The sequence below is a fragment of the Rattus rattus genome, chromosome 2, assembly GCF_011064425.1.
Source record: "Rattus rattus isolate New Zealand chromosome 2, Rrattus_CSIRO_v1, whole genome shotgun sequence".
Taxonomy (NCBI): Eukaryota; Metazoa; Chordata; class Mammalia; order Rodentia; family Muridae; genus Rattus; species Rattus rattus.
In genome coordinates, this window is record NC_046155.1 from 211,399,614 (window position 1) to 211,417,555 (window position 17,942).

The window sequence follows — 17,942 nt, forward strand, 5'->3', positions numbered from 1 at the left end:
TTTCTCCCGCTGAAACAGTGGCTCCACGAGTAGCCCAGGCTACCTAGAGCTCTCTTCCTAGCTCAGGGTCATCTTGAATGCGGTCTTCAGGCTTTATCCTCTCAAGGGGCTAGAATTACAGGCTTGTGTCACAACACCTTGGAAAAAGCTGTTTTGTTTTTTAAAGAAAGCTTAGTTGTCACTAATTAAATACTGTAGATATTTTTAATTGCTTACACAAGCAACTGTATTGAATGTCTGTCAACCACGGTTGTCCTTTTCGTTGGGAAATAATTACTGACTTTAAGATAAGCATGCAGAAAATGCCCATCTCTCTCTCTAGCTCTCTTTACACTGCACGGATTTATTTTTGAACGGCAGAACAGTGCCAGTTGGATTGGTGGTTCCTACAAACAGGTGAGGAATACAAGCAGCAGCACAATTTTATTAATGGACATGTGAAGAAAAATATAATTTTTTCACACAAAGTGACAACTATTTTAAAAAAACAAACAGGAAAACAAAAACAAACTCTCCCTCAAGGGGAAGGAGGTGTAGCCTGTGGGAAAACTTACCTAGAGGAAGGCCAAATAACAGGCTGGGGAAAGTAAACAGGTGTGGTTTTTCCAGCTTGGTGGCTGGGTTCCCTTCACTGGACCATGGGGCAATCCTACTAAATCCCCAGAGGACAGGATGAAAAACAAGACCGTGGAAACAATGGGATAAAAGCAACAGGAAACCACTTCGAAACAAGCATTTAGCCAATTGTGTGGAATCTAATCGGGTTACAGCTAAGCAGGGGTGGGGTGGGGGGTGGGGTGCAGGGGCGCAGGGGGGGGGGGGGAGGGGAGGGGGGGCACCTTCTCCTTCAAAGATACTGACAATTCACCGGTGCCGTTTGAATTTCTTTCTCATCTTAAAAAGCCAACCTGCTGCAAGATTGCTTAAGGCCAGATGTTTGGGATCAGAAGTCTTCAAAACATAGCAAGACACCCATCTCTTAAAACAAAATAAAAAAAATCTGTGCACTTACCTGGTCTGTGGGCGACAGCCAGCACAGAAAGCAAATGGCTGGGGAGTGGAACCACTGGAAAACCACTCACTCGACCAACACAAAGCCCAAGATTTGATTCGCCAGAGCCTCGTAAGGTCGGTGTGGTGGATGATGCCGGCCCCGAGGTGGCAGAGTGAAGGTCAATACTGTCACCTACACCGCAAGTTAGAGGGCAAACTGGGCTACATCAGACTTGTCTGGGGAGACAAAACACAAACGTCAAACGACAGCAAACAACAGGTCCTTCCTTCTCTTGTGTCTTCTGGTTCTCAAGAGTTGGAGTGTGGTTACCATCCCTAGGTGCCTTGTTCCTATTTCTTTGCCTCCCTTTTTTCTAGGGATCGAACCCAGGGGCTGATTTTGCTAGAGGAGAGTTTTATGACTGAGCTACCCTCCTGGCAGGTACCCCGTCTATTTTTTAAATTTTAAACTAATTTTTTTTCTTTTCTTTCTTTCTTTTTTTTTTTTTTTTTAGAGCTGGGGACCGAACCCAGGGCCTTGTACTTGCTAGGCAAGCGCTAAACTAATTTTTAAGAAGATTTTGTTTATTTTTATCTTGTATGTCGAGCATTTTTATTTTGTATGTTTGTTTTGCCTGCCTGTGTGTGTCTTGTTCCCTCAGAGGCCAGAAATGGGAGCTGGCTGAATCCCACGGAGCTGGAGATGGGTAAAGCTGCCGCTTAGATGCCGCTGGGGAGTAAACTTTAAAGTGGAAGGATTAGCATCTATGCAGAAGCAAGGACAGATGTCAAGTTCTTTTTAAAGTGACTTTATTATTGTTGTTGATGTGCCCGTGTGCACACTATAGTGTGTGTATGGAGGTCAGTGGGTAGCTTTGGGTAACTAGTTCTCTCCTTCCACCTTTTTACGGCTCTGGGACCCAAATCCAGGATGGCAGGCTGCTATGACAAGTGCCTTCTCATGCTGAGTAAGCCACAAGGCCCAGAAACATCTATTTCATCATTCAGTGATTTTTTTTTTCACCTTTCGTAAAAATTAACACGGTGGTGTGACCACCATTCATAGCAGAAACCACTTCTGGAGCCTAACACACTCCTCCCAGACGGTGCATCTCCAGTGGTTAACGTCATTATCATTGCTAGCATCATAGAACGTTGGCCGGTTTTTTGAATTCTGTGTAAATAGAGGCGCTCTCTTCACTATTCTTTTGTGTCTGGCTTTTTTCCCCTCCCACTCAGAATTAATTTCTTTTTAGATGCATCCATGTTTGATGCTACCAATAATTTGTTTTAATTGCTTCATTACGGTTTTGTTACGTGGGCTATTACAGAAGTGTGCCGCTGGGCACAAGTCTCGTCCCAGCCTGGAAACTTGTCTGGGGTGGGTGAGGGGAGGAAGGGATTACCACACTGGGGAAATGCAGACAGACCTACAGAGAGGCTGGGTAGCATGCGCCGTGCTCACTCTGATGGAGACACGACAGTCGCAACAGCAACACGGAAACACACGGCGTGTTCATGTCCTGGCTCTGGGTCAAGGAGGTGGGCTTTCTGTATATGGCTGAACGGGGAGGCAGACTTAGTTCATCTTTGAAGGAGGACTCTGTAGAGAGCAGTCTCTGGCTGCAGTCATCCCCCAAGAGGAAGCTGTGGTCGATCGGTTTTGGCGCACACTGGCCAACGCTTCGTAAACACTCACACGTGGAGTTGACAAATGCCGTGCCGTTCCCGTGGGTCTGAAGCTCTGGAGTTCTTCACGTGACTGCGGCCTTGTCAGCAATATACATTCTTTCAGGACTTCGCTCTTTACATGCCCACTCAGGGGTCTTTCCATCTCCACACCGTGTGTGTGTGTGTGTGTGTGTGTGTGTGTGTGTGTGTGTGTGTGTGTGTGTGTGCACGTGAGCATCCGCACCTGCACCTGCACCTGCACACGCACATGCACACGCACATATATGTAGAAGTCAGAGGACAACTTGCTGGAGTCAGTTTTATACTTATACCATGTGGGTTCCGGGAACCGAACTCAGGGTTTCAGGCTTGGTGGTTGACACCTTTACCCTCTGAGCCACATTAATGCTTCCTTATTTGTATTTAAAAAAAGTTTTATAATTTTATGTTCCAATACTGGTGTATACAGATTTGTAATCTTCATTTCCTTTTGTAATATTGAGCCATCTTTGTACTTCCTTCATTTATTTAGAGATAAGATGCAGTTTTTTTTTTTTTTTTTTTTTTTTTTTTTTTTTGGTTCTTTTTTTTGGAGCTGGGGACCGAACCCAGGGCCTTGCGCTTCCTAGGCAAGCGCTCTTCCACTGAGCTAAATCCCCAACCCCGATAAGATGCAGTCTTATCAGTACAGCTCAGGCTAGCTCACCATCTGTGACTGCTGACTGGCCTTGGACTTACCATCTTGCTATTTTCTCCGCTCTGCTCATCACCATGTGGGAATCTAACTTAGATCCTCTGGAAAAGCAGTGAATACTGAACAACTTCATACGTAGACACTCTATCTTGATCTTCTCCACATTTGATGCCCTTCCAAGATAGCTGGGGCGATCCAGAAAAACCCTTTCTCAAAACAAACAAACAAACAAACACCCCAAAACACAAAAACAACAAAAAACAAAGAAAAAAAAAGAAAATGAAAATAAATGTCTACATTCCTGTTTCTACGACTCTGTCGCTACCATTTCTACAGGCCTTTAAGAACAAAGGAGTGGGTCCATCAAGACTGGGTACGCAATATCCAGTGCCAACTCCATACAACGGAAGTCTTCCAACTTTTCTCTTGATTCAACAATCTCTTTGGTGTTCCCATTGATATCAAAATCACTGTTGCTAGGTTTTATGACACCAGTTGCTGAAGCCATTCACAAATTATACTCCACAGGCAAGCTTCCTCATAGCGTGTTCGAAACCTTTGGCGTTCAACATCAGAAGTTGTCTGTGATAGGCTTTGGACGTGTCAGCCCAAACACGATTGATATCTGAAGCTAAGCGGGGTAAGGCCTTATGATGGTTTGTATGCTTAGCCCAGGAAGTGGCACTATTAGGAGGTGTGGTGGCACTATTAGGAGGTGTGGTCTTGTTGGAGTAGGTGTGTCACTGTGGGTGTGGGCTTTAAGACCCTTGTCTTAACTGCTTAAAAGCAGTCTTGTCCCTAGCTGCTTTCAGAACAAGAGGTGGAACTCTCAGCAACTCCAGCCCCATGCCTGCCTGGTTGCTGCCATGGTCCCACCTTGATGATAATGAACTGAACCTCTGAACCTGAAAGCCAGCCCTAATTAAATCTTGTCTTTTATTTAGAGTTGCCTTGGCCATGGCGTTTGTTCACAGCAGTAAAACCCTGACTGGTATTTGTGAGAAAACTGGTCTTGGAATTGTGGTGGTAGATCTCTGTGAGAGATGAAGTCCAATGCCAAGGCTCGAAGGTCATTTTTGCCTCCCATATTCAATGAAATGGGTATGAGAAAGACATTGTTTCTCTAGAACCTGATCAAACCCTCTTGTCAGTACTGCCTGGGAAAGGACTCAGAATGGCAGGACAGGCTGGCAGTGTGGTTGAGTAGGGAGGAACAATCAGAGGCCATTTCCATCTTATTAAAATCTGGTATTGATGTTCTATCTCAGTCTCTCCCCACAGAGAGTCATCTGTGTGATCCAAGCAAAACGGTAACCATGCTCCTGGGGCACCTTCTGCAGTCCCTTTGCCTTGGATTCCTTTGGCCTTTGAATGAGTCTCACTAAACTCTTCTCCTTTGCCCCCTGAACTCTTCCTGAGAAATTTAGAGACATCTTAAATTCCTATACCTCTTATTTATCCAGTCAGTCTAAATCAAAGTACAGAATAATTTTTTTTTTTTTTTTTGGAGCTGGGGACCGAACCCAGGGCCTTGCGCTTCCTAGGCAAGCGCTCTACCACTGAGCGAAATCCCCAACCCCCAGAATAACTTTTACTGAATTCATTCTGTGGTTATTTTCTGAGTTGAGTTGGCATGTAATAGAAATCAATGAAGTTTGTCATTCATATAAAATAGTATTTCATCTTCATTGTTCAAACACTCTTTCTTTTTTTTTTTTTTTTTTTTTTTTCTTTTTTTCGGAGCTGGGGACCGAACCCAGGGCCTTGCGCTTCCTAGGCAAGCACTCTTCCACTGGGCTAAATCCCCAACCCCCCCCCTCAAACACTCTTAAAGATGACAAAGATAGTCTCTGTTAGGGAGTGAGGACTCTCTGCAGGCCAGAGACAGGAACCAGGATTCCCATATCCTTGTAATTTTTGGTCCATATTTATTGTCCATCAGACTCTGGACTTGGCAGTGGGCATGGGGTTTCACTCATTTTTATACTTCCAGAGCAAGACTTGGTATAGAATGATGTTCAGATGGGTAGACTGAAATCATATATTTCGTTGTATCCTTCTAAAAGTTCCTTTTCTAGGAATTTTTATTTTAGAGCTAGGATTTGAACCTAGGGCCTCTTGCAAATACTCTACCACTGAGCTATATCCTTAGTTCATTCTAATTCTGATTTTAGTTCTAGGGAGCAATTGACCATGAACATCCATGTGCAACTGTGAAGTTCTGGTTCTTGATTACAGGAAGCAGCATGCTGGTGCCCCTTCCTCTTAAGAGTGAGATGAAACAGGGTATATTTGTGGAGAACTACAAGTACAGTTGAAGGGGTACCGCCCTTCCGTAGACTTGAGCAGACTACAGCTGCCATTAGCCGTTGGGGAGTTTCAATAGGAGATTTGGATCATTTACAATAACTTGCATGGAAAGGGGCTTTGTGATGATGCTGATACAAAACCTATAGAGATTATTACTGCAGATGGAAACTGAACAGGCTGCTAGAGGGAAGATTCTGGTACTGTGTTGGAAAAGTATGGCACTTAGGTGACAAAGGTGGGTGGATCTCTATGAGTTCATAGCCAACCTAGTCTTCGTAGTGAGATCCAGGAGAGTTGGAACTATGTAGTGAGACCCTATTGAAAAAAGAAGGAGACAGAAAGAAAGAGAGAAGGGGGGAGAGGGAAGGAGGGAAGGGAGAGGGAGAGGGAGAAGAGGGAGCCCATTAGGACTGGGCTATACAATATCCAATGCCGACTTCATACAACCAAGGGGTTAACTCTTCTAATTTTTTTCTTGATTCAACAATCTCTTTGCTGTTCTCAGTACCACTGTTTTACATCACCAGCTTGGGGACGGGGGTAGTATGGTACTTGGGAATTGCTTATGAAGATAACTGCCAACAACTTTTCTTCTCCATCAGACCTACTCCTCCATCAAGAGGTGAAGTCAGTGGGTCTTCTGTGTTTCTTTGATAAGACAACAGAACGTGATGCTGTGCTACAGCTTGGCTTAGGTTTTGCAAACCTTGAAGCTTTTGCTCGTATTTTCTTGGAAACAGGGGGCCATGTAAGAAGTCTGGGTTTTCCTACTAGAAAGGACATATAGAATTGGGAGGGGGAGGGCTGACAAGAAGGGAGGCATAGAGGGGAAGAACATGCAGTGAGGATCTACATGGGAGAGAAATTTGGTGCCCCAGCTAGCAGACAGGATGACCAGGCCATCGTAGCTTCCTCATCTACAGTTAAGCTTACCAGCTGATATTACATGGAACAGAGATGAGTAATACTTTTAAGGCTTGCCTTCATTTCTGCCCCAAAGACTCATGGGCAATAATGATTATTTTACAGCTTTGAAGCCCAACAAAACTCCACCAAAAGTTGGTCATGACAGTGTTTTCTACTGGGATATTTGAATGGTGTCTTGGTTGCTTGTGACAATGGGATTGGAGATTGTCTTCACGTAAGCTGGAGAACACATGAGTCAGTCACAGAAGACTGTGTTGTCAGGTCTTCCTGTCTGTGAACCATGAAAAGGGGAGGCTGGTTTTCAACTCAGAGCCCCTACAATGTGTTTCTCTGGACCAGCTTTCTCCCTAGGCCGGTGGAGTTAGTAAGGCCATTGGGGGCATCATGCGTGCATTGCTTGTCTACACTGCTTGTCTAGCTTTGTGGCTGATGGTGTAAGACCTTGACCCTCGGTTAGTGGTACTTACTTCAAGATGCCCCTGAGTGAGACACTGAGACACTGATCGATGCAAAAGGTTTATTTTCTGGTCTGTTGAGGTTGACCCTCCATCAGTCCCTCGAGGTCAGTGACTAGAAGGCGACCTGAATGGCTATTGCAAGCAGTATTTATACTTTTTAGGGGCACAGGTTACCTCAGCAAGGCTGTGTACAGTTCAGACTTATTGGCTAAGCATATTGACCTTTAAATCTATTGGCTAGCAAGCATCAGTCAGCACATTCTGAGAATTTTCTACTCAAGAATGTTCCTGTGAGTGGAGAATGGAACCTGGCCTAGCCTCGACCCGAGACGGGTGGGTGTAAGGCTGGTGAAAGCCCCTAGGGTCTTTCAGTGGTGCTCACATTTGAGGTTGGTGGTACTTTTAGATAAGTTAACTCTCAGGTACAGTACCTAAATTCCTATTTTTTGGTCTGGGTCAATCCCTTACCTGCTACTGATTGGTCTAGGGAGACCCGGTTATTATTACTGGTCTGTTTTCCCGAGGATGAATGCCTTCCCTTGAACCACAGCTTGGTAATTCCTGCAGTGTTTCAGCCTTTCCGGGTTGCTGAGAACCCCCTATTTTAGGGCATTGTCCAAATGCCCCTTCCCTTCCCTCCCTGTAATTCTAGCACTTGTACAGTGTTGGTAGAACCAAAAGGATCTTAGGATCTTAGCCTAAGACCAGATACCCTGAAGAGAAGATACCAGAGAGAAGTAGAGACTATGTCTTAACTTTCGTGAACATGTAAGGACTTTCTGGATAGGACTTAGTTGTACAGGAATTGAATCCAACAGTTGGTAAGTGGGACCTCAGGAAATTAAAGCAAAGCAAAGTAAAACAATAATATCTGTACAACAAAAGTCACCAGCAACCAAGCAAAGAGGCAGCCTACAGAATGGGGAAAAAAATCTTTGTCAGCTTTGTGTCTCATAAAGAGTTAACATGTAGAACATACAGAGAACTAAAAGCACCTCTGCGGAGACAACAAATAATTTGTTGGAACTAATTGCAAAGTGTTTTTTTTTTTTTAAGTACAAATGACTAAGAACTATTTACAAAAACTTCAGCATCCCTAGCCACGAGGGAAATGCAAATTAACTACTTTGAGATTTTTGTCTTACCCTAATGGTTAAGATAAAACCCAAACCAAACAAAAACAAATGACAGCAAATTCCAGCCTGGGTGTGGGGAAAGGGGCCTCGTATCCACTATTGTAGGAGTACAAAGTGTGGAAGTCAGTGTCGAACGTATTCAGAAATGTAGATCTATCTTGTGACTAAGCTATACTAGTTCTGGACATATTCCCAAGGACTTTATCTATATGCTACATCAGAGACATTTGTTCCTCTAGGCTCTAGAGTCATTGCTGATCTACTCACAATAGCCAGGAAATGAAAACAGCCTAGATGTTGATAAACTAACGAATAAAGAGTGAAAACGTGAACATTTACATAATGGAATACGACTCATCTCTTAAGGAAAATAAAACGAAGTTTGAAAGTCAATGAATGAAGCTGGAAAATAAGTATTCTGAGCGAGCTAACTCAGACTCCAAGCGACAAATGCCACCTTTTGAGTACATGGGCGTTAGCTTTGAGCCTTTAGATATCTGTGTTTAAATTGGAGTCCTCATAGAAGTCAGGAAGCTAGTAAGGACAAATGGGGGGGGGGTCTTCCACAGATGGGGAGAACACAGGTGGTTTGAAGGGGGTGGGAAATAATAGAGCTGGAAGTGTAAGTGAGGCTGGTGTGGGAGGGCCGGCAGAGGGGCAACCCAGGAAGGAGAGCTAACTAACACTGAAGACCATCACATGAAAATGTACTACTGTTGAAAGAGTCCTAAAATATATACATATACAAATATAAAAAAAAAGTGTTTAAGTGCATTTACCTTATTGAAATGGAAACTTCTGGTTTCTTTGGAAAGTCAGTTATGTCAAATGATGTTTTTCTGGGACACACAGGTGAAAGGATGTTTGGAGATAGCAGACACGTGAAAGAACCCATGGTGAAGAGTCCAGATGTGACCCCACAGACAGTGGGAGAAGAGACAGAGGATTGGTTTGGTTTGCGCTGCCTGGGTATTCTTCACTATCGACACACGTGTATTGGTTTGCCTCACATAGTATGATTGATCTCCACTAGTGGTGACGACATCCAGAGAAACTCGCCAAAGAACGGCTCCTGAGGTTGCCGAGACTGGCGATTTCTTCAGGACTAAACTAAAGCTGCTGGTTCATGCCTGGTGTCTGCCTGCCTAGAGGACTGGTCTGCAGCTCCTGAGTCGTATATGGTGTTTGCCACAGGACTGAATTGCTGTCAAAGAAGATTGAGCTTGTCCCCAAATAACTACTGTTGAACAGGTCCACTTCCCCCATATCCTGATAACCTCTCTTCTAGTGCTTCTTCTTGGTGGTGGGCAAGAGGAGAGGTTAAACGTTTATTAAAAGCGTGTTGCAAAAAATGTATGCCTACACCTTATAATATGGGGGGCAATGCCTCTCCCAGGCATCCCAAACTATCAAAGGAAAGGCACAGTGCCACCTCTCTGTCCCCTCTCTCTGAGTTGTCACTGCAGTCTCATAGACCCTCAAACACTACACTCTATGTCCATAGCTCTTTGTTAATGTTTTAGTTCGCGTTTCTGTTGCTGGAACAAACGCTATGACCAAAAGGAACGTGAGAGAAGAAGTGGTTTATTTCAGATTACACTTCCACGTAATGGCCCATCACCGAGAGAAGTCAGGACAGGAACTCAGGTTACGAACTTGGAAGCAAGAACTGAAGTAGAGACCCTGGGGGATGCCGATTACTAGCTAGCTCTCTGATTCATAATTAAGTGGCTTGGGGCCACTCGACTAAGGCTGTACACCTTCAGAGAGGGCTGAGCTCCCCCAGATCTATCCTGGATCAAGAGAGACGTGGTCATAGGACAATGTGATCTGGGTGGTTCTTTAATTGAGGTTCCCTCTTCTCAGGTTTTTAGGCTATACTGATAAAGACTAACCAGGACAATTAATTACCCGTCAGAATTTGATGTTAAGAGTCTACTGCTGAAGACACACCGAATTCTTGATTCATAGGACACAGAAAAATCCAACTGGTACCAGTCCGGAAGCTCACGCCTATTGCTTAGTAAGTGGCTCTTAGCCTGTGCGCATACAGTGGCAGGACTCAGTCCACTGAGGAGCTTTAAGAAGGTAAAAAAAGAGAGAGGCCACGCGACTAGCGAGATAGATGACTGGGTGGTTAAAAGTATTGGCTGCTGCTTCCAGAGAACCGGGGTTCAATTCCCAGTAGTTACTGGCAGCTTACAACTACTTGTAAGTCTCGTCCCAGTGGATTTGCTACCTCTCCCTGACCTCTGTGGGCACTGCACACACATGCTACACAGGCATCTACGCGGGCAAAACAGCCAAAGATTAAAAATAGGAAACGTTTTTCTTTTAAAGGAGAGGTGCTGTGGGGGATGTGGAGGAAGAAGTGGGACTGATATAGCAAGGTGTCACAAGCTTCTGCTACTCCTTGAATAGTCCTGATCTACTGTCCACAGGGAGGGATCTGACATGGCTCCCGGCATGCTGGTGAGACAACACAAAGGACCCCAGGTCAGGGTGGCGGCTGCTTCCCTGCCTTCAAAGAAATCTCCACGGAGGATTAGATCCTCTCCTACAGGCTCCTGGACAGGTTCTTGGGCAGTTGTGTCAGATTCTGCTAAGCAGTATCTGTTGCACCCTGATTTGCCCGTGCATATATAAACATACTCTAACTGGCTAAAAAGCTATATGTAAGCTTATGCAATAATCAATAAAGTTAACTCTGAACTCTGATGCTTGTCTTCGAAGTCTGAATCCTGGGATCATTGTGGACTCTGTCTCCATTTATCTCCATTTCCTGGTCCCTGTTCCCACAGAGGCCATGACATTGGGAGAGAAAAGTTATGGTGGGAGATTAGAGGAGGAGTCTGAGGGAGGGAATGGGGTATGTGGTTGTGCTCAAAAGATTATTATATGGATGTCTGAAATTCCCAAGGCCAACTTGGTCTCTGTCTGTCTGTCTGTCTCTCTCTCACACATATCTTTTTATTACATATTTGGTAATAACTTTTTATGACATTAAATCATGTCTTCAAGCTAAATCTTTTTGGCTCCCACATAAAAGCACTTGTGGATGTAATTATCTCAGTAATATTCTTTAAAAGTGGCATAAGGCTGGGCACAACGCACATGCCTGTCCTTCCAACTTGTGAAAAATGGAGGCAGCCTTTGCTACAAGCTGACTCCACGGCCAGCATGGGCTACTGTCTCCGTTAGCTTTCTACGGCTGTGATAAAGCACCACAGGCTTGCAAACAGCCCGATCTGACAGGGGCATTTTCTCAATTGAGATTTCCTCTCCGAAAATGACACCAGCTCTTGTCAAGTTGACAGAAAACCATCAACAAAAGCTACCTAAGAGCTTAATACCTTGTTTCTCCATCTCCTCCTGGAAAAAAAAAAAAAAAGTAGAAATGACTCTCAGAGTGCAGCCAAGACTATTATATGAGAATCTTTTTCATAACGTAGTTTGTTATTTATACATATGTTCGTTTTACAAGTTTGCATTGGTATTTTAAAAATCATTCATCTGTAGAGTATCAATTGTTCTATCACTTTTGGTCTTAATTCCTTTCGAGGCAGGCTTTCCCTCTGAACTTAGTCCTTTTGTGTTTTGGCCTAGTCGGTTTGTTCGAGAGCCTCACTCATCCCTCAACGTTGACCCCTGGCAGTGCTAAGGTTATAAGCAACTGTAATACTATACCTGGCTGGTACCTGGATGCTGGCAACTGATTTCAGGTCATCAAGCCACCTCTGCAGTTTTGCGGATCAACGTTTTATGGGCCCAAAATTTACACGTTGAACTCAGGTTCAACATTGTGGTATGAACCTGCAGTCTTAGCTACATGTGGTAGGAATATCACTTGAGCCCTGAACTCTAGGCCAGCGTTGTCAGCACAGTGAACATCTGTCTCAACAAACCAAGATGAAAACAACTTCTATGTCTTTTTCTTATATGAATTCAAAATCACAGATACTTGCTTTCAAGGTCTCAGAAAGAACTGGACCTCGAAGTTTGTTTTATGGGAGCTGCCTCTGTGGCCCAGGTCTTAATTCTTTCCCTGAAGGCCCTTGTTGAAAAGCTTGGTCCCCAGTTGATGATGCTGTGGGGACGTGGAAACTTTTGCATGTGGGACCCAGTTGGAGAAAGTTAGGTCACTGAGTGTGTGTCACTGGAGGGTATATTAGGACTTCAGTCTCTCAATTTTTGCTTCTCAGAATCCATGAGGAAATTTGATCCGTGTGCTCCCTGCCATTGATGCCTTGCCACCCACCCAAAGTAAAGGGCCAGGTGACCATAAGCAGAGACCTGTGGCACCATAAGCACAAAGTCTTCTAAGCTATCTGTCTCAGGTATTTCCTCATAGCAACAGAGAAGGAACACCGATTATTCCCTGCCTTCCTTTTGTTTTTTTTTTTTTTTTTCCGGAGCTGGGGACCGAACCCAGGGCCTTGCGCTTGCTAGGCAAGCGCTCTACCACTGAGCTAAATCACCAACCCCCATTTCCCTGCCTTCCTTATGCTAGAAATGTATGTAAACAGGATTCTAGTATGCATTACACACCTTATCAAACTTTCCTTGTGTACTGAGCTAGCATCTGGGAGAGTCGACTGCAGTTAACTCAGTCAACTCAAGTTCTCGACACAAAACAAATGCTAAGCTATTATCGCAATAATTTTATTTACAAGGATGATTTTAGCAAGTAATTTATTTCCCCAACTCTTTTCATAGTTATAGGGAGGACCAACTGATAAAATATCGGAGCGTGTGTCATTACCTGGGAAATATTGTCCACATGAAAGGCATTGCTACTGACGGATAATTTGATCTCGTTAATTTTACGATGTTTAGGAAAGAAATTGGCAAAGGTGACTTACTAAAGATTTTATTAGAGGTAGGAGGAAGCAAATGACTAGAGGAACTTGGGGGCAGGGTGTGTGAGTGGGATGCAGATGCTGGAGGCAGTGGGCTGCCCCTCTGACAGTTTGACATGCAATGCTCAGAAAAAATGAAATAAGATATAAGATTGAGGTCTAATTGTATAAAAGATCTGGGGGAGACTCTATCTGTGCGGGTGTGTAAAACTTTCCAGAATTTGAATATGTGTGTGTGTGTGTGTGTGTGTGTGTGTGTGTGTGTATAATTTATTTTAGACACTGCTTTATCCCTGTTATACTTTGCAACCTATGCAACCTAGGTTCTCTCAATCCTGTCTGGAGAAATCCTGACTCTTAAGGCTGAGCATCAAAGCTCCTCTCCTCCACGGGGGTTTACCCAATCTCTCCTGCCTCTCCCACAGGAAGAATAAATGGATTCTTTTCAAGCCTTTCCAGTGAAAGCACTTCTTTCACTGCAGACTGAGGGGGGACCCAGCTTTCCTTATTCGGTTTCCTGGACCTGCTCTACCGTCTACCACGAAATAGGCACCCAGTGAAGGTTTGGTTAGTGAAAGCACTCCAAAGAAAGAACTTTTAGAAGTTGAGAGGGCATTTAAGGCCAGGATTCTCAGAAAGAACGCCTCGCACACGTGCACTGGTTGTCATTATCTCCAGGGTCACTCCGAGAGCGAAACGCAACCCTGCGGCGGGGCACTGGGCCCGGGAGCCGCGTGAACCCCTCGGGAAGGCCCCCCTCCCACGCCAGCCGGCGCCGGGGGCGTGGCCTTGGCGGTGGGGCGTGGCCTGCCCGCGGGGGTTTCCGCGCCCGGGGCGTGCCGGGCGGGGGATGCGGGGCGGGGCTTCCGCCAGGAGGGGGCGGAGCTTGCGGGGCGAGTTCTCTGACGGCCCCAGCCAGGGAATTTCAATTTGAAACCCGGCGGAGGGTGGAGGCGGCGGGAGCGGAGGACTGCGTCCGGGGCTGGAGCGGGACGCGTCCCCGGGACGAGCAAGCTCGAGAGGGGCGGTGTCCGGGTAAGGAGGCGAGCGGGCCGCGGGGTGGCGGGCGGCGTCCCGACACGCTGCAGGCGGGAAGCCGACCCCGGCAGGAAGCCGGGACGGCCATCCGGGCGGGGGAGGGGGCGGCTGCTGGCCCTTCTCGCTCCCTCCCCGCGGAGGACTGCGGCGCTTTCCCCGGGCTCACGCGCCCGGGCCCTGCGGCTCCATCCCGGGTGCGGGGGGGCGCTTGCTGCGTCCTCCCCCTCGGGGGTCGCCGGACGCGAGCCCGCAGCGCGCGTGGGCTCTGCGGGAGTCGTGGCGGGAGGGCGCCGCACCAGCGGCACGCGCGCCGTGGGTCGGGCCCACGCGGGCGACCCTTCGCCCCCGCTGCGGGCTATGAGGTCTGGAGCTGTGGGCACGCTCTCACGTTTTCTGCGGCGAGTCTTCCAGCCGGGACACCAGGCCACCCGACCCCGATGGCTTCCTTTTCTTGGGCGCTGGCAGCCGAGGGGTGGGAACAATTTAGATGAACTGCAGGGCAAGGGGCTACGAGGACGAAATAACGGAGTCGGTGGCGTTAATGTTGGCGTCCCGGGACCCCTAATCTCAACCCCAGACGTCTGCGGTGGACGTTAGTCATTAAGTGTCCCCAGACGCCAGCCTCAGGCGGGGCCAAGTTTTGTTTATTTGGGGTGAAGTTAGAAGAGCGCCCCCTTTCCCCAGTGTCTTATTTTGGGGAGTGGTCTCCGTGGAGCCTTCCTTTCAAAATGAGTAAATCTGTCACCCGAACAGCTGTTCCTGATTTTTTAAGGTCCTTGGGTGAGTGGTAGGTAGGCAAGGTGGCACCTAGGGGAGTTGTACAGATATTTCCTCCTTTGGGAATGAAGATTCTCTCTGTTTCTTGAACTTTGTTGCATATGAAATGTGGGGTGTGTAGGGCAGTATGTTCTTGTTTCTGTGATTAGCAAAGAAACAAAACAAAAAAGGTCTCATTTTTGTCCACTCTTTTTTCTTCAGCCCTTTCTCTCTGTCTTTCTTTTTTTTTTCTTTTTTTTTTTTTGGTGGGAGTACATTATATCTGTATTCCTCATTGCCTTAGAGTGCTGCATTGACAACATTGTAGACTACCCTGTCAGACATTCCCTTGGATTTGAGGGAAACTTGATCCGTTTCTTGGCCGTGGGAGGTGGGGTTTTGAAGTCTCAGTATTTGTACAGATTTTCCTGTGCTAGTCAATTTGTTAGCAGGCCCCTGCCATGAGAAATCTCTAGTTTGCTGTTGCAGCCACTGGTGAGCTGCCTTGTAATGTTATCCTGGATCTTGGTAAGCGCCGGCAGCCCTCTCAAGAGGCTGCTAGTTTGACATACCTTTTAGAGAGAGAGACTATGGAACCTGTTGGGGATAGGGTGATCGATCATTTCTATAATTTGGTTTGAGAGCCACCATCAAATCTCAGAGGTCTTTGTACCCTTTGGGGAGCTGGAGGAGTTGGAGTAGTGGTGTGAAGTTTGCCCCGTTTAATCCTGTTCTGTGTTCCTCACTTCTGGGACAGAATGCCCACTGAGGTCAACAGTGGTCTTGATGGCAAACTGTTGAGAACTAGAGGTTGTTCATTAATAGATAGGAGAGGACAGTTTCTCTCCTTTGAAAACAGCCCCCTTTAAGAAAGACTTAGTCTTAACAGCTCTACAGTCATTTATCTCTAGTAGAAGTAGGGCACCGTGTGCAAGGGAAAAAGTGTGGATGGGTTGAGCTATCAACCCTCAAAGCTCTTGAAGTCTTAATTAGAGGGCGGTTGTTAAAAAGAGTCAGAAGCATTATTTAACACCACCCAGTAGCTTTTCAGTGACAGGTTTGGTATTCTGGCTATGAAACGCAAACTGCTGTGGGATTGTTTTACAGGAACCGATCGTGGATCTTTAAAATCCGAGCTTTTAGGTCCAGTTGGAGAGAAGCTCATTTGGAGCTGTCTGGGAAGAATCTGAACAGATGTCCGCCACCTCTCCCAAAATAACGGCAGACAGAAAAATAAGGAACCTCAGGACCCTGCAAACGTGGCTTTAGGACATTTTGTTTGTGTACATTTCATGTTATGTGTGAATCTGGACTAGAGGAGTCCATCTTTTGTGAGGACTCAGAGCCTCCTAGCTCAGCTGGCCTGAGTTGGTGAGCCTGGTGTCTTCTGCTTTTTAATGTAATGTTCCTGTGGTTTACTCCTTCCAAATTGCCAGCTCTAAAGAATCAAGTTTAGAAAACCTAACCAGTGACCAGAATGTAAAAAATAGATGTTTAAGAAATCAGAACCATATCCACGTGGGCTACCCAACCACACACATTCAGCTAAGAATAGTTACGATGAGAATGCAGTCCCCGACGAAGGTTATTTATTGGTAGCTTTTCTCCGTAACTCGAAATTCTGTGTAGTCATGCTTAACGTTGACTTCTGCTCTCGGAGGTCACCCCTTAACGCTGTGGCTAGCGACCTGCAAAAGCTACATCTTTGCCATATTATTTAGGAATGTGGGGCTCATATTTTACCTGGTGGGAGGTTTGGGTTTTGTTTCTGTTTCCACTGCAGAGCACAGGTTTTCCTTTCCTTGAACTGAGATAGTTGTGGGTAGACATTCTTGAAAAAATATGAATTGCTAGTTGTTGGTTTATATATATATATATATATATATATATATATATATATATATATATATATGGCAGCAGAAGTTTCTAGAGATCAGTCCTACCAGCTATCCTACCAGCTGTCATGTTGCTTTTCTGAAATGTTTATGGAAATGTGCCTGTCCCCTCCACCCCACCTTTATTTAGAAACATTTGCTTGTTTTTTTTTTTTTTTTCTTTCCAGATTAGAGTTGCTGTACCTAACCACTGGGTACTCTCTCAGATTTAAAAGCCTCAAGTAAATGTTTATTCTGGCTTCCATAGTTAGCAAATACTAGCCAAACCCTAATTTACTGCTCTTTCATAGAATCTTGGAATCTCAGGGCTGAAACTTTAAGAGTCAGCAAATCTACTCTTAGCTCTGTTCCTATCCCCCTTCCCACACAAACATTTCTAGCGTCTTTGAAAGACCTTAATAAATAGGGAATTTGTGTATGATTCCTTTGCGGATTGTAGGCAGAGCGTCCTGTGGGAGGATCATGTTTTAGCATGAACCAGTAACTTGATATTCTTAGGATTTCTATCATTCGCCTCTCTGGGCAGTGTCCCAAACTAAAATCTAAGATTGAATGACTGCTGTGTGTCATTAGCTATAGGACATGCCCACCATAGCACCTATTAGTAGTTTAGGTGCTTAGAAGTCCCAAGTAAGCTGGAAAGGAAACGAGAAGACTATCTCTAATACAGTTTGAAAAAACGGATAGTTGGGTTGGGGATTTAGCTCAGTGGTAGAGCGCTTGCCTAGCAAGCGCAAGGCCCTGGGTTCGGTCCCCAGCTCCAGAAAAAAAAAAAAACAAAAAACGGATAGTTATAACTTTTTGAGGGTAGGTTTTTCTTTTAGAAAATACGTGTATTTTGTCTGAGATAGAAGGGAATACACACACAACACCTATTTTACACATAATGGGGGATCAGTAGTAGAAAATTAATTCATTGAGCCTTTTTTGCATGTTTTTAAAGGTTTACTTCTGTGTGTGTGATTATGTTGCCTGCATGTATGTATGTATTGTCATGTGGGTGCCTGATGCCCACACGGACCAAAAGAGGGTGCTGGTTCCGTAGGAACTGGAGTTACAGGCCAGGTGTAAGCCCTGTGGGTGATGGAAATCAAACCTGGGTTCTCTGCGAGAGCAGCAAGTGCTCTCAACTGCTGAGCAGTCTTTCCAACCTTCTTGAGTATATTTTTAATGCTTTTAATCCCAGCACATGTGAGGCAGAGGCC

General features: G+C 45.5%; 1 protein-coding gene across 1 annotated transcript in view; it reads left to right on the forward strand.

Moving 5' to 3' along the window:
• Window positions 1–13,957: 13,957 nt before the first annotated feature.
• Window positions 13,958–17,942, forward strand: part of Epb41l2 (erythrocyte membrane protein band 4.1 like 2) — a 162,922-nt gene continuing 158,937 nt past the window's right edge. The window contains exon 1 of the mRNA XM_032894906.1: window positions 13,958–14,083. The gene's annotated coding sequence lies outside the window, so the exon portion shown is untranslated. The remainder of the gene's footprint in view (window positions 14,084–17,942) is intronic.